Raw genomic sequence first — 13,605 nt, 5'->3', positions numbered from 1 at the left:
CAGCAATAAATATTAGTTTCTTTGCTGACAGTCAGTAAATATAAATCCAGTGTAAATATGTTTGGGGTTTGTTTCATGCACCTTAGGTTATTCTACAATACATGGCTGTTGGATGAAAAATGCCTTGCAACATGATGCAAAAAAAATTGGAACCCACTCAGTGGTCTACATCACTGCAAAACACTCAAATGACGTTTATTTGAGCTGATAAATATATTTAAATTTTAATACTCAGGGCCACACTGAAAAAAAATAATTTGACCCAAAACTATGTTTAGCACTACAGATGAGTGTTAACAAGTCTGCCAAATTTGAATTAATAAAAAAAAAATTGGCAAGTATATGAAATCAACTGTCTGTTAATTGCGTGCCTTCTCTCCTGGCTCGAGGAGGCGTCAGGTTTGTTGCTGCCTTGCTCCAGGTGCCATGCGTGCCACGCGGCAGTGACACTGTAGCCCAAATAACACCAAACACATTACTTCAGGGAAGAGGTATTTTGGTTTTAGGCCAAGCTTGATTGCTAACTTCCCCCTTTGTGGTAAAAATGTTCCAAGTTATAAATCAGGAAGTGTGAATTACGCCAATTCGCCATAGCTAAAATGAGGGTGCTAAATACTTAACTCATGTTCCCTGGTTGCATCATTGTGCCCTATATTTTAGCCCCACCCCAAAAAATCCAGACGAGATGGTGCAAAATGTTTTAATGCTATATCTAAAAAGGTCAGTACTAAATTGTTCTGTCTGCACATTTTTATTACTTGAAACACATTTAATGTATTTAGAAACAAAATGTAAATCACAGGGTCTTTAGATGAGAAACATTCCCACACAAGCAAAGGCAACATTCTTGAGGCCAAATTCTACTGTATATACAATATATAATTGAGAAACAACATTTTAATATCTTGATGATGTCCACGTCTTCAAAACGGGTCTCCTTGATGACCCTCTTTGGGTTTGGGAAAGAGGAAAAATAAAAAAATCACGCCAAGCCAGGTTGGGTGTGTAGACAGGTTGCTCCAGCACTGCAATGTTTTTCCTGACCAGGAACTGTCAGATGCTCAGGGCATTGTGAGTAAGCACACTGTCATGGTAAAGCATTCCAACAACATAACAGAAAGATACTGATTTTCTAACCAATCTCCCAAAACTTCACAAATGTTCAATTTGTGCACTGCCTGTGACATGACATCCTTTTTGCCGTCCACTGCTAACTTGCTGCCATGTCCAAATTTGCATTCCAGTTGGTGTATTTTTTACTGAATTTTCTAAAAAAAAAAAAAGAACACTGCATGCTCTTGCATATTCCAACACAAAATCCCTTTTCATTGTTACTGAATGCCGTCCTACCCTCTGGGGAAAAAAAAGAAAAAGTAAATCCTTAAATGTAGTCTTTACACAGCTTGGTCAAAATTCTAATCACTTTGAATGATAATTTGATGTTTTATTAGCCCACAAAATTGTTAAATGTTTTGGAATAACTTGTATTCTGACTTTTCTCAGATATTTTTTTTCTTTTCATTTTTTCAGTTGTCCCTCGTGAATGTTCTCCATTTTACTACTATAGCTATTTTGCATTGTAGAGCACCAAAAACCAGTGATTCCCAACCACCATTAATGACATGAGAGATCATCACGTGCGCTGTGGGAAATGACCTTATTTCCCTTAATTTGTTAATTAGTAAACACACAAGAAAGACAAGATCATTTTAGTACGTTAAGGATCGGCTCTCAGGTGAAATTTCAGGATGACCCCTGAAATGCGGCGGGACAGTGGAAGACTGGTTAGCCTCACAGTTCTGAGGACCGGGGTTAGAATCCCGGCCCCACCTGTGTGGAGTTTACATGTTCTCCCCGTGCCTGTGTGGGTTTTCTCCGGGCACTCCGGTTTCCTCCCACATCCCAAAAACATGCATTAATTGAGTGTGTCATCCTTCGTCTCATGATTTCAAAATATGAGCAGCAAGTTGATGAGGACTTTTAAAATACCAATTCTAATTGAACCAGGAAATGATTGCTGGATCAGACACCTGTTGTGAATTTTGCCGTTCAACTCTTCGTTAGAGAACAGCAATTTGTGCAAAAAGCACTGAAACATTGAACAGTTGGACACGTGCATTCAAATGTTTAGACAATGTCAAATTCAGTTGACCTGTAAAGGTTATATAGTGTATTTTATATTCTTGAACTTTCACCCCAAAGCCCAATATCCCTAACTTTTTATAAGTAGTGTAATTCTTTTTGTGACTTTTTTTTTTTTTTTTTAATAATAATTGTCTTAATTGGCCCAATAATTGTTGGCAAACATGGGCTCAGATTCAAATGTGTTGGTGAGGTGTACCTAATGAAATGGCCGCTGAGTGTACCTCCATTTGTCTACTCTTGTGGGGGAAGTCAGCGGCCATTGTTTTCAATTTCGGGTGCTTGGAAGAGGACGTGAGCCGGAAATTTACCACTACACTTAACAACAACAACAACCTGCTGCGCCTATATGTTGAGGCTGGCATGATTTACAAGCACACGATGTGACAGGGGTGACGATTATGTGTTTTTGGAATCGCGTGACGCTGAGCAGAAACACCAGCGTCGTTATTTACGCACTGGCCTCTCCGTGCGTAAATGGTTTTCCACTTGAGCTCGAGGAGGAGTTGGGCGTGTACGTGCAGGAGAGAAGGAAGCGTGTGTGAGTGGGTGGCTGCTGGGGGGGGGGGGGGGGGGGGGGGTTGTAGAGAGCGACCAGAGGAGGCGGACCTTTTTCGATCCCCACAGTTTGGGCTGCAACGTGCTTCACAAATGCCGAACATTTCTCCACAATCATTGCTCGCTACTACCGAAGCGAGCGACTCTCCCGATTGTGCGTCAAACTGCCAAACTAATTTTAAAATAGACACCGAGGAGGACGACCTTCTCTTCGTCACGCATCTGAGGAATTAATCCCAGAAATTTCCCCAACTAAGCCCTTTTTTTGGTAAGACATTTTAAATATTTTATTTATTATTATTACGTTTCATTGTATTTGCATTGCTCATGCTTGCACCACACTCGATTGATCCGGTTGATGGGACAAGCAGATAAATAAAAACGCAGAGAATATAATGTATTACATCTTAAAGAAGCTGACAATATGCACATAACGTGAGAATATTTTTTTAGACCCTCTGCAGTGAGCGCCAAATCCACGTCAAGACCATGTGGCTCACTGACAGATGGTGCTCCATCTTTTGTATCAAATGGCTCAAAAAAAATAAAAAAATATGTATATATATAAATGGAGCCCTATGAGGGGCACAAGCCAGTGCAAACTGTAGGCCTGTCCCAAGCCCAGATAAATGCAGAGGATTGTGTCAGGAAGGGCATCCGGCTTAAAACTTTGCCAAACAAATATGAGCGTTCATCCAAAGAATTCCATACCGGCTCGGTCGTGGCCCGGGATAACAACGTCCGCCACCGGCGCCGTCAACCTGCAGGGCGCTGGTGGAAATTCAGCTACTGTGGGTCAAAGTCGAAGGAGGTGGAAAGCGGGCTCTTCGGCAGAAAGAGAAGAGGAAAGCACAGAGCCTAGAGCTGAATGTTGGGACTTTGAATGTGGGACTATGACAGGAAAATCTCTGGAGTTGGTTGACATGATGATTAGGAGAAAGGTTTATATATTGTGTGTCCAGGAGACCAGGTGGAAAGGCAGTAAGGCTAGAAGTTTAGGGGTAGGGTTTAACTTATTTTACCATGATTTAGATGGGAAGAGAAATGGAGTCGGGGTTATTTTAAAAGAAGAGTGGGCTAAGAATGTCTTGGATGTGAAAAGAGTATCAGATCGAGTGATGAGGCTGAAACTTGAAATTGAGGGTGTTATGTATAATGTGATTAGTGGCTATGCCCCAGAGGTAGGATGTGACCTAGAGGTGAAAGAGAAATTCTGGAAGGAGCTAGACGAAGTAGTTCTGAGCATCCCAGACAGAGAGAAAGTCGTGATTGGTGCAGATTGTAATGGACATGTTGGTGAAGGAAATAGGGGTGATGAAGAAGTGATGGATAAGTACGGCATCCAGGAAAGGAACTTGGAGGGACAAATGGTGGTAGACTTTGCAAAAAGGATGCAAATGGCTGTAGTGAACACTTTTTTCCAGAAGAGGCAGGAACATAAGGTGACCTACAAGAGCGGCGGTGGAAGCACGCAGGTGGATTACATCTTGTGCAGATGATGTAATCTGAAGAAGGTTAACGACTGTAAGGTAGTGGTAGGGGAGAGTGTGGCTAGACAGCATGGGATGGTGGTGTGTAAGATGACTCTGGTGGTGGGGAGGAAGATTAGGAAGACAAAGGCAGAGCAGAGAACCATGTGGTGGAAGCTGAGACAGGACGAGTGTTGTGCAGCTTTTCGGGAAGAGGTGAGACAGGCTCTCGGTGGACAGGAAGAGCTTCCAGAAGACTGGACCACTGCAGCCAAGGTGATCAGAGAGACAGGCAGGAGAGTACTTGGTGTATCTTCTGGCAGGGAAGGAGACTTCAAGAATTCAAGCACATGAGAAGATGCCTGAGGAATGGAGCAAAAGTGTGCTGGTGCCCATTTTTAAGAACAACGGTGATGTGCAGAGCTGTGGGAACTATAGAGGAATAAAGTTGATGAGCCACACAATGAAGTTATGGGAACGAGATGTGGAGGCTAGACTCAGGACAGAAGTGAGTGTTTGCGAGCAACAGTATGGTTTCATGCCTAGAAAGAGTACCACAGATGCATTATTTGCCTTGAGCATGTTGATGGAAAAGTACAGAGAAGGTCAGAAGGAGCTACATTGGGTCTTTGTATATCTAGAGAAAGCCTATGACAGAGTACCCAGATAGCAACTGTGGTACTGCATGCGGAAGTCTGGAGTGGCAGAGAAGAATGTTAGAATAATACAGGGCATGTACGAGGGCAGCAGAACAGTGGTGAGGTGTGCTCTAGGTGTGACAGACGAATTTAAGGTGGAGGTGGGACTGCATCAGGGATCAGCCCTGAGCCCCTTCCTTTTTGCAGTGGTGATGGATAGGTTGACAGATGAGGTTAGACTGGAATCCCCGTGGACCATGATGTTTGCAGATGACATTGTGATCTGCAGTGAAAGCAGGGAGCAGGTGGAGGAACAGTTAGAAATATGGAGGCGTGCACTGGAAAGCAGAGCAATGAAGATTAGCCGAAGTAAAACAGAATATATGTGCAAGAATGAGAGGGGTGGTGGGGGAAGAGTGAGGCTACAGGGAGAAGAGATAGCAAGGGTGGAGGACTTTAAATACTTGGGGTCAACCGTCCAGAGCAATGGTGAGTGTGGTCAGGAAGTGAAGAAACGGGTTCAAGCAGGTTGGAACGGGTGGAGGAAGGTGTCAGGTGTGTTATGTGACAGAAGAGTCTCTGCTAGGATGAAGGGCAAAGTTTATAAAACAGTGGTGAGGCCAGCCATGATGTACGGATTAGAGTCAGTGGCACTGAAGAGACAACAGGAAGCAGAGCTGGAGGTGGCGGAAATGAAGATGTTAAGGTTAGCTCTCGGAGTGACCAGGTTGGATAAAATTAGAAATGAGCTCATCAGAAGGACAGCCAAGGTTCGATGTTTTGGAGACAAAGTTAGAGAGAGCAGACTTTGATGGTTTGGACACGTCCAGAGGAGAAATAGTGAGTATATTGGTAGAAGGATGATGAGGATGGAGCTGCCAGGCAAGAGAGCTCGAGGAAGATGGATGTAGTGAGGGAAGACATGAGGGCAGTTGGTGTTCGAGAGGAAGATGCAGGAGATAGGCTTACATGGGAAAGGATGACGCGTTGTGACAACCCCTAAAGGGACAAGCCGAAAGAAAAAGAAGATATATATATATATATATATATATGTATATATGTGTGTGTCCTTTTCATTCAAATGTCAGGCTGCGTCAACATAATTGTGTTAAAGAAACAGCAGTAACAAAACAAACCAACAAACCCAACAAATCTGCTAGTTAATGGCATTTATTATTATTATTATTATTTATAATCTAATGTATTAGTTGTAAGCAGCATGGTGGACAAGGGGTTCTGCCTCACTGTTCTGAGGTTCTAGGTTCAAATCTCTTCTCCAGCCTCCCTGTGTGGAGTTTGTATGTTCTCCCACGGTATGCCGCCTTCCTCCCACATCCCAAAAACGCGCATGGTAGGTTCACTGAAGACTAAAATATCCATAGGTGTGAATGTGAGTGAGGATGGTTGGTCAGCTAGTTAAGTTTCAGCTCAGTTGCAACTCCAGTGAGGAAAAGCGGTTCAGAAAATGAATTCACGGCTATTGGCTGAATAAACTAACGTGGAGGCCAAGTAATATAAAGTACAGGTCATTCAATGGACACTTGGTTAAGTACACCTGCACAAGATAATGACATCCAATCCCAGAGGTGTATCAAAGATTCAGCAATTAGTCATTAAAAACTCTATCTTGGAGCAATTTAGGCAAAATAGAGTGCTCTACTTGGCCGCAACTATGCCGATGCGCAGTTGATTCCGTCTTTGATAGTTTGCTATTAGAAGAAGTCCAAAATTAAGTCAGCTCTGATCGATGGTGACTTCTCTGGGCAGCATAATGCCCTTCAATATTCAAAGATTTGTCCATCCAAACTACAAATAATTAATTGACTCAGTGTTAATTTTCCCATAACTTGACAAAGAAAATGTAGTCAAATGCCTGTCTGTAATTGTGTATACAGGGGACTCTCTGTTTCCAACTTTGGCTTCTACAGTGGCAACATGCCACGAATTTATATGCAGATCTATCACTAACCTCTTCTAACACACACAGTAGTAAAGTCATAATTACAGTATTTGTATCGTTAGTAATGAGGAAGACGCAATTATTAGATATCTCTAAAAGATTACCCTGATTGACTGTCCTATAGTGTGGGATGTGTTGAGTGATTTTCTCTTGGAAAATGGTCAAGGCTGATAATCATAAATGTTAAACCTGTTCAGTAGTTACTTCGGTTGTAAATCCAAGCTCGATTGTGACGTGAACTGGAACTGGAAGTGACCTGAAGCTTGCTTGTTGGTGGATATATAATTGTGTGTGTGTAGTGTGCTGTGTTTTTCATCTGAAGTACACCCCACACTATAAGAGCACTAAGCGCACACAGTGATCCCCCCCCCCCCCAACATTTAACAAAAAAACGAGGTTAAAATGTCACTGATCAATTATCGAGTGTGCGTGTGTAGTCGACACCAGATTTCGGAAGAAGAAGAAGAAGAAGAAAAAAAAGAGAACTACAACCGGTGTTATTTCGAATCAAGAACGGGCATCGTTTTTGACTTAAGCCCCCAATCTAAACACTAACAACGTGTTGTATGGATTTTTCCTGCTGGGTTCATCACAGTGGGCTAGTGGGCAGATAAGCCCAGCCACGGTCAGCGACCTCGACATGGACGCACCAGTTCAAGCAGACGTTGCACAGGTTTTTACTCCATGTGGGAAGCAGCCAGCTGTGTTCATCTGTCATGCTGGGAAGAACGCGTGTGTGTGTATATATACAGTATATAGTTTGTGAGTCCTCAGGTCATTGAATTGATCGCAACTGGACTGTTCAGGTTAGAAGACATTTTGCCTCTCATCTGAGTAGGCTTAATCAGTTCATGCTTAACATATTCACTGCCATTGACGGCTTTAGAAGTCAAATATCCATGTTAACTGGGAAGCCTGGCAGTGAATGAATTAAAGACTAAATAGGACAGCTCTAGTCTAAAGCAAAAGTGATACGAAGCGAAATGTCTTCTAAGACAACCTGAAAAGTGAAGTTGAAGTTGGTTAATGGGAATATTCACAGGGAGTCGTTGGGTAAATTTCCCATTTAAAATAAATCCTTTTCCATTTATTAGCATACACTCTCTGAAATCCAATTTCACTTAAATGCAGAACAATTTAATGCTCTTCCATTAGATGGCAAAAGGTACAATAAACCTGTGTATCCACCTGTTTCCATTCATACAGCAGAATAAATTATGGATTACTGTGAGTATATCAACTTTGTGTACAAGTTTACAGGCCCATATTTTTCGCTAAGTCAATTTGTGAGTAAACTGAGATGAGATCATGATTATTTCAGTACTCTTACTTTTTGATACATGGAGGCCAACTACAAACTTCTCGTGCTGGCTCATTGCTGGAAATGTAAAAAACTGTATAAACAAGCATGATGGTGGACCCACTTTCATTCATCTCTGTTGGGAAGAGGCTACTCACAGTGGACTCTGGATGGACAAGGAAACACATTTCCTATTTTGGATTTTTTATTTTATGTGGAACAAGGACTAGGTAGAAATTTACAATTTGGTATTTATGGATTTGGCACTTCCTTGAAGTCAGAAATGATCAAGTATCGGTAGATTGGGGGGGAATGTCAGGTTAGTGGGTCTTAGTTTATCTTTGTAATTTAATGGATTTGTTAATAGGGGAAAATACAATCGATTAATCATGTTTGTCAGAAAGAATGGGAGAATCTCTCGGGAAGTTCTGAACTCCTTTTTGTGTTGAGGATAATTATGTTGAACAGGTGCCATTGAGCTCGGGCTGGGCGATATGGCCTTTAAAGAAAATGTAAATGACAAGCACATTTTTTTCTGGGATTTGCTTTATTCCACTTGATTACAAACAAGCTTTGAAGCTTTTTTTCCAGCTTTTTTTTTTCTTGAGTGTTATCTTTTATCAACTTCCAAATAAAAAAATTCATTATAAGGTGAAAATAAGTGCTTGTTTTTGGGAAAATGTCAATGTTTTGTCAAAATAGTACGCAAACCCGATCCTTTATGAATAAACATTTAAATGTTTCAACAACTCACCATAATAAAATGAACCATCAAACTGCATGCTTTGCTGTCTGTAACGCCACACCCCCTCCAGCTTTCTCACAGTCTTTTCTTATGTACAGTTGTACAGGTGAAGCATGGTGATTATGTGAATATTTGTGGTTTGGAACCACATACAACCATCCTTGGGTCGAAGGTTTCCAACATGTTGTAAAATAACTGCTTTTGCAACATAAAAATTGTCTCGATGTCTTCGGCAATGTTCAGCGCAATTGACTGCGATTGTTATACGGAAAATATTATCAAGCTGATTCCGCTCATGTTGTCTGTTTCTTAGCAGGAATTTAACTTACAAGTACATTTTTTTGAATAATATTTGTAGATTCCTCAGAAAAATTGCTAAATATAACGGCCAAATCAGTAAGCTGGTAACACATTTGCAGTCATATTCTCAGTGGAAGCAGTGCATGTCAGCGGGAACACGTTTTGAGCTATGAAACCTGCTAAAAACATCAATATAAAAGATCAAATTATCCTGACAAATACATTTGAATTAATAGATAAATTACAATAATCGCCTCGCCCTAGTTGAGACTGAATCAACGACGCCTATGCAGGCTGAGGTCCAATAGTGCACCATTTGCTTTGAAGGTGTGTAAATGTAATGTTCGAAACTAATTAATGTGCAATCGGAGCCTGAAATGTTCCTCAGGAATACAGTTGGATAGCGGTCACGTCTCATGTTGCTAACTGCTGGTTACCAAGTGCTCTTTCAGAGAAATGCCAACCAGCAGCTAGCCCACCTGTTATTAATGGCCGCTAACTGATCCCTTATATAACTAAGCAGGCCTGGCGTCGGTTTTAAATACAGTTTCAGTGTGTCCTTTTGCTTTTGTTCAATTTATTTCTTTATTTTAAAGCTCAGCTGTCTTGCACTAAATACTTTGTCATGACCTCCCATGTGCGACGTGAGGGTGTGAAAGTATTGAGAGTAATAAATGACTTCTGAATCAGAATAAAATCGTTATTCCTTCTACTGTTCCAAAATAAAGACATATCATAGTTCAACAAATGAAAAATTAAATTAAATTGAATTGAATTAAATATTCAACCGGAAAGCGAGTACGCTGATGTGTTTTGGGTGCCACTTCTCCCTCTGGAAAAGTTTTTCTTTTTAGTTTAAAATTGCTTACTTTAACCAGGATTCCGTCCCCTGGCCAAAAATAGTACCCGGGTGGTTTTGCGCCCGTCTCGTTGCTGGCTGGGTACAACTGCCTCCTTTCTAGCTAGCTAACAGGCTACCTCTCATCATCTGCCACCCTATGTTGGATCAACCTTCTCCCATTCTGCCGAGGTCACCTTCTGCAGCATTGGCTCCTTTCTGGCTTTGTGGCGCTGCCGTGAATATCCGTGCAGCTCCTCGGGCTTGGCTATCGGACGCCTAATACCAGCGAGATCACCACTTCGCTGGAGAGCTATAGCCTTCATCGTCATCCCCACTGCAGCCACCAAGGCCAAATGCGCCCATGCACAGAAATTATGTGCAGTAAGTCAAAATGTCATAGACCTTAAACGCAGGCTAAATGTCGTAAAATATTTTGAATTTTTGAAGTAAATGTGGCATGGCAGCAGTTGCAGCCCTTGTCAGAATAAAGTAAGTAGTATGAGTTTCTAAGATTCGTTCTGATTCGAATCGAAAATTCTTATTTGCTGATCTTTGTAAAGGTAGCTCTTTAAAAATACAGCTCTTCTGTTGGACCGTATTAGATTGCAAGTGTATCTAAGGAAGTAGCTGTTGAGTCTATAGTTATTGGAGCTGTCCCAAAATGAACTGTTGACCACAGAGCAGGGTGTGTGCAGTAAGTGGTGGCAGCCATTACAGGAGAGCATGTGTTCCTGTAAGCTCAGAAGGCACGTGGCCGAGGATGAGCAAATGCTGCCGGGCACTCGAGACTGAACCTCGTGCCTGTTCCCGATAGACCACGGCCAGATGGGCCACATCTACAAGTACATCTACATGTGCCCGCCCACAGCAGCCTCCTCCCCTAAAGCACTTGTCCAACTGACACAACGGAAAATGAATTTACAGTATGTTATAACAGTGAACAATCTTACTTGCCTTAACCATCCCTCAATTTGTCTCAGTAGCGTTTTGAAATTTCAGACCCCAAAGACAGTTTCACTGAAGCGGTGTTCACATTACCATTTTTAACACCCTAAACATATATTTTTTTAAACGTTTTAGCCTGCACACATGATAAGAAAAAAAATGGCGAATGTGTTTTTATTGCTCTTTTAGTGTGTGGTCTGGGCTGGACTGACAATCGGGGTACTGGGCATTTGCCTGGTGGGGCAACAGTCTTCATTTTGTCGGCCGGTGCTGAGAATCTACACGCATATAAAGAAAAAAAAAGAAAATTTTTTTTAGTCAGCACATTGGTGTTTGTTGGTTTCCAGTGTCACAATATGCAACAAATGACGTGGGCATTTTTGCTTAATGTTATGCCATTATACTTAAGGAGGTAGGACTGGTGTTGCGTAAATGTACTTATTTGCCTTTCACTGTGGTTTTTTATATACTTCCAAAGTAATGATTAACTGAAAAGGCAAACAAGTTATGTTTATATGATGCTGTTATTATTAATTTGTTTGTAAGCACGCCTGTAGTCTACTCTTGGTGTGGGCGTCATGCATGACTGGTTGATTATTATAAGAAAAATTCCTAATTGGCTATCATTCCATTTCACGTCACATTCACAGAGTCCGGCCCAACGGACAAGGTTTTTTCCATCGTGAATATTGAGCAGGTTTAACATTTATGATTGCCTGCTTTGACCGTTTTCGGAGCAGATCGGGGAGGGCAAATCACTCCGAAAACACCACAAACACCACAGGGTAATTGCTTCGGATAATGTTTTAGAGACATAAGAGAATCTGGCTTTTGCTGATTTTGATCGGGGAATGTTGGTCAAATTTGGTTAAGTATTAGTATTTGTGTATCCTGCTTAAGTAACATTAAAATCTGTTGGTAGTCTCAAGAACCAATGCTGTAAAATTCACAGGTAATTGGCCATATTTGGTTTGAAGCTACTGTTCCTAGGTAAATCTAGCTATTGGAGTTCCATTGTACAGGTAATGTAAAAGTGAGCACCAGGCGGTGTTTCCCAACCTTATTCAACCAAGGCACCCATTTTAGAAAAATCTCACAGCACGCCACCAAACAAAAATGTCACAAGAAGTATGAATACGGTAATAACGATTATCTCGTGACACAAATGTGAAATCTTGGCCCGTTTAATTGAACACAAAGCTCATTTACTCACAGGAATACATGACTAACAGGTGGATATACAGGCTCATTTTACCTTCTCCCATCTGATGCAAGAGTATTTGTTCTCCCTGTCACTAGGCCATACATTTTTAGCATAGATAGGTGGACAAAGATGTACTGTATTTGCAATCATCATTTTTGAACAAATTTATTGAAATTGGATAGTTTCCCACGGCACACCTGATGATATCTCACGGCACACTAGTGCAGCAACACCCTGATTGGGAATCACTGTATTAAGGGAATGTGATGTTAGCATCTTTTTTTACGCATTACAATAATAATACTTTTCCAAGCTGCGTTGCCAGGAATTTGAGAGCTGCTGTTTTGTTGTTAAACTGTGCTGTATTATTATCTATTGCAACCAGTATATGCAACAAGAGACGCCTCTCTAAGAAGCCACTGGCTTGTGACACGCAGTACGCAAAATACAAGAGCAAACACCCCAAAACTCAAACAGGCCTTGACCTTTGACCGTGCAATTTGTTTGCCTGGCCTAGATGGGATGTTCTGGGAAGAGGACATTGCTGTTACGCAACCGATGGCACCCTGAAACGAAGTTGTGAGAGGTGTTGGTGAATGAACTGGAGTCGATCAGTGCTGAAAGTCAGTGTCAACAGAGGAACTGAGTTACAGCAGGGCAGCCATGCAACAGAGAAAAAACAAATATTTGCTTTTAAACAACAGGTTCCTACGGAGCCCCTGACATGAAAAAGAAAAATGAAACGAGAACGTTTCTCATTGTAACGAGAAACTTTCTCATTCTAATGAGAAAGTTTCTCATTAGACACACACACACACACACACTAGCAAATATGGCTCAGCTATTCTATAGCCTATACTGCTATATTCGCGTGATGAAAGTTTACATTTATCTTACCTTACCTTACCTTAACTTCTTTTACTTGGTCGATGACACCATCAGGTATATTCCTTGTTTTGAGGAAAGAGAGCAAGTCCTCTTCTGTTGCCATTCTCTAAGCTGACATGCGCTGGAAGCAAGTTGAAAATAAACTACTGTACGGCTACCCGAACGCAGGAAGCTCCCGCTAGGAGTTAAATAAGCTAGCACGCACAGGTAGACGTTTCTCATTCTAATGAGAAACTTTCTCGTTCGAATGAGTAACAAGTTTCTTCTTTTTTTTTTCCATGTCCCTTTAGGGGCTCCGTAGTTTCCTCATGTTATTATGTCATTACATTTATATACTAAAACCTACATGATGCACTGCAGAGGTAAATAATGCAACAAATGCAAAATACTTTCTCAGATCAAACATATTGTTCAATTAATAGTTTTGACAGCATTACTTTTTGTAGAACTCCAGTATTGGATTGTGTTGTACAGGCATAGCTAATTAAGTGGCCTTTGCATGTCACTTAAAGATGAGCGCCACCCTACCATGAAATTAAAACACCAATAAAACCAATGCAACTGAGCTGTTAGTCAATATAAAATGTTTTTCCAAGCATGTGCTATATCGCTAGC

At 41.3% G+C, this 13,605-nt stretch overlaps 1 protein-coding gene across 4 annotated transcripts in view; it reads left to right on the top strand.

Moving 5' to 3' along the window:
* Positions 1-2,751: 2,751 nt before the first annotated feature.
* Positions 2,752-13,605, top strand: part of LOC133483388 (sodium-coupled neutral amino acid transporter 3-like) — a 31,587-nt gene continuing 20,733 nt past the window's right edge. For 2 of the 4 annotated variants that reach the window (XM_061784555.1, XM_061784553.1), the window contains exon 1: positions 2,752-2,968. The gene's annotated coding sequence lies outside the window, so the exon portion shown is untranslated. The remainder of the gene's footprint in view (positions 2,969-13,605) is intronic. The other 2 variants (XM_061784554.1, XM_061784552.1) reach the window with 1 other exon arrangement.

This window comes from Phyllopteryx taeniolatus, chromosome 9, assembly GCF_024500385.1.
Source record: "Phyllopteryx taeniolatus isolate TA_2022b chromosome 9, UOR_Ptae_1.2, whole genome shotgun sequence".
NCBI classification, from domain to species: Eukaryota; Metazoa; Chordata; class Actinopteri; order Syngnathiformes; family Syngnathidae; genus Phyllopteryx; species Phyllopteryx taeniolatus.
This window is presented reverse-complemented; position numbering and strand designations above follow the sequence as displayed.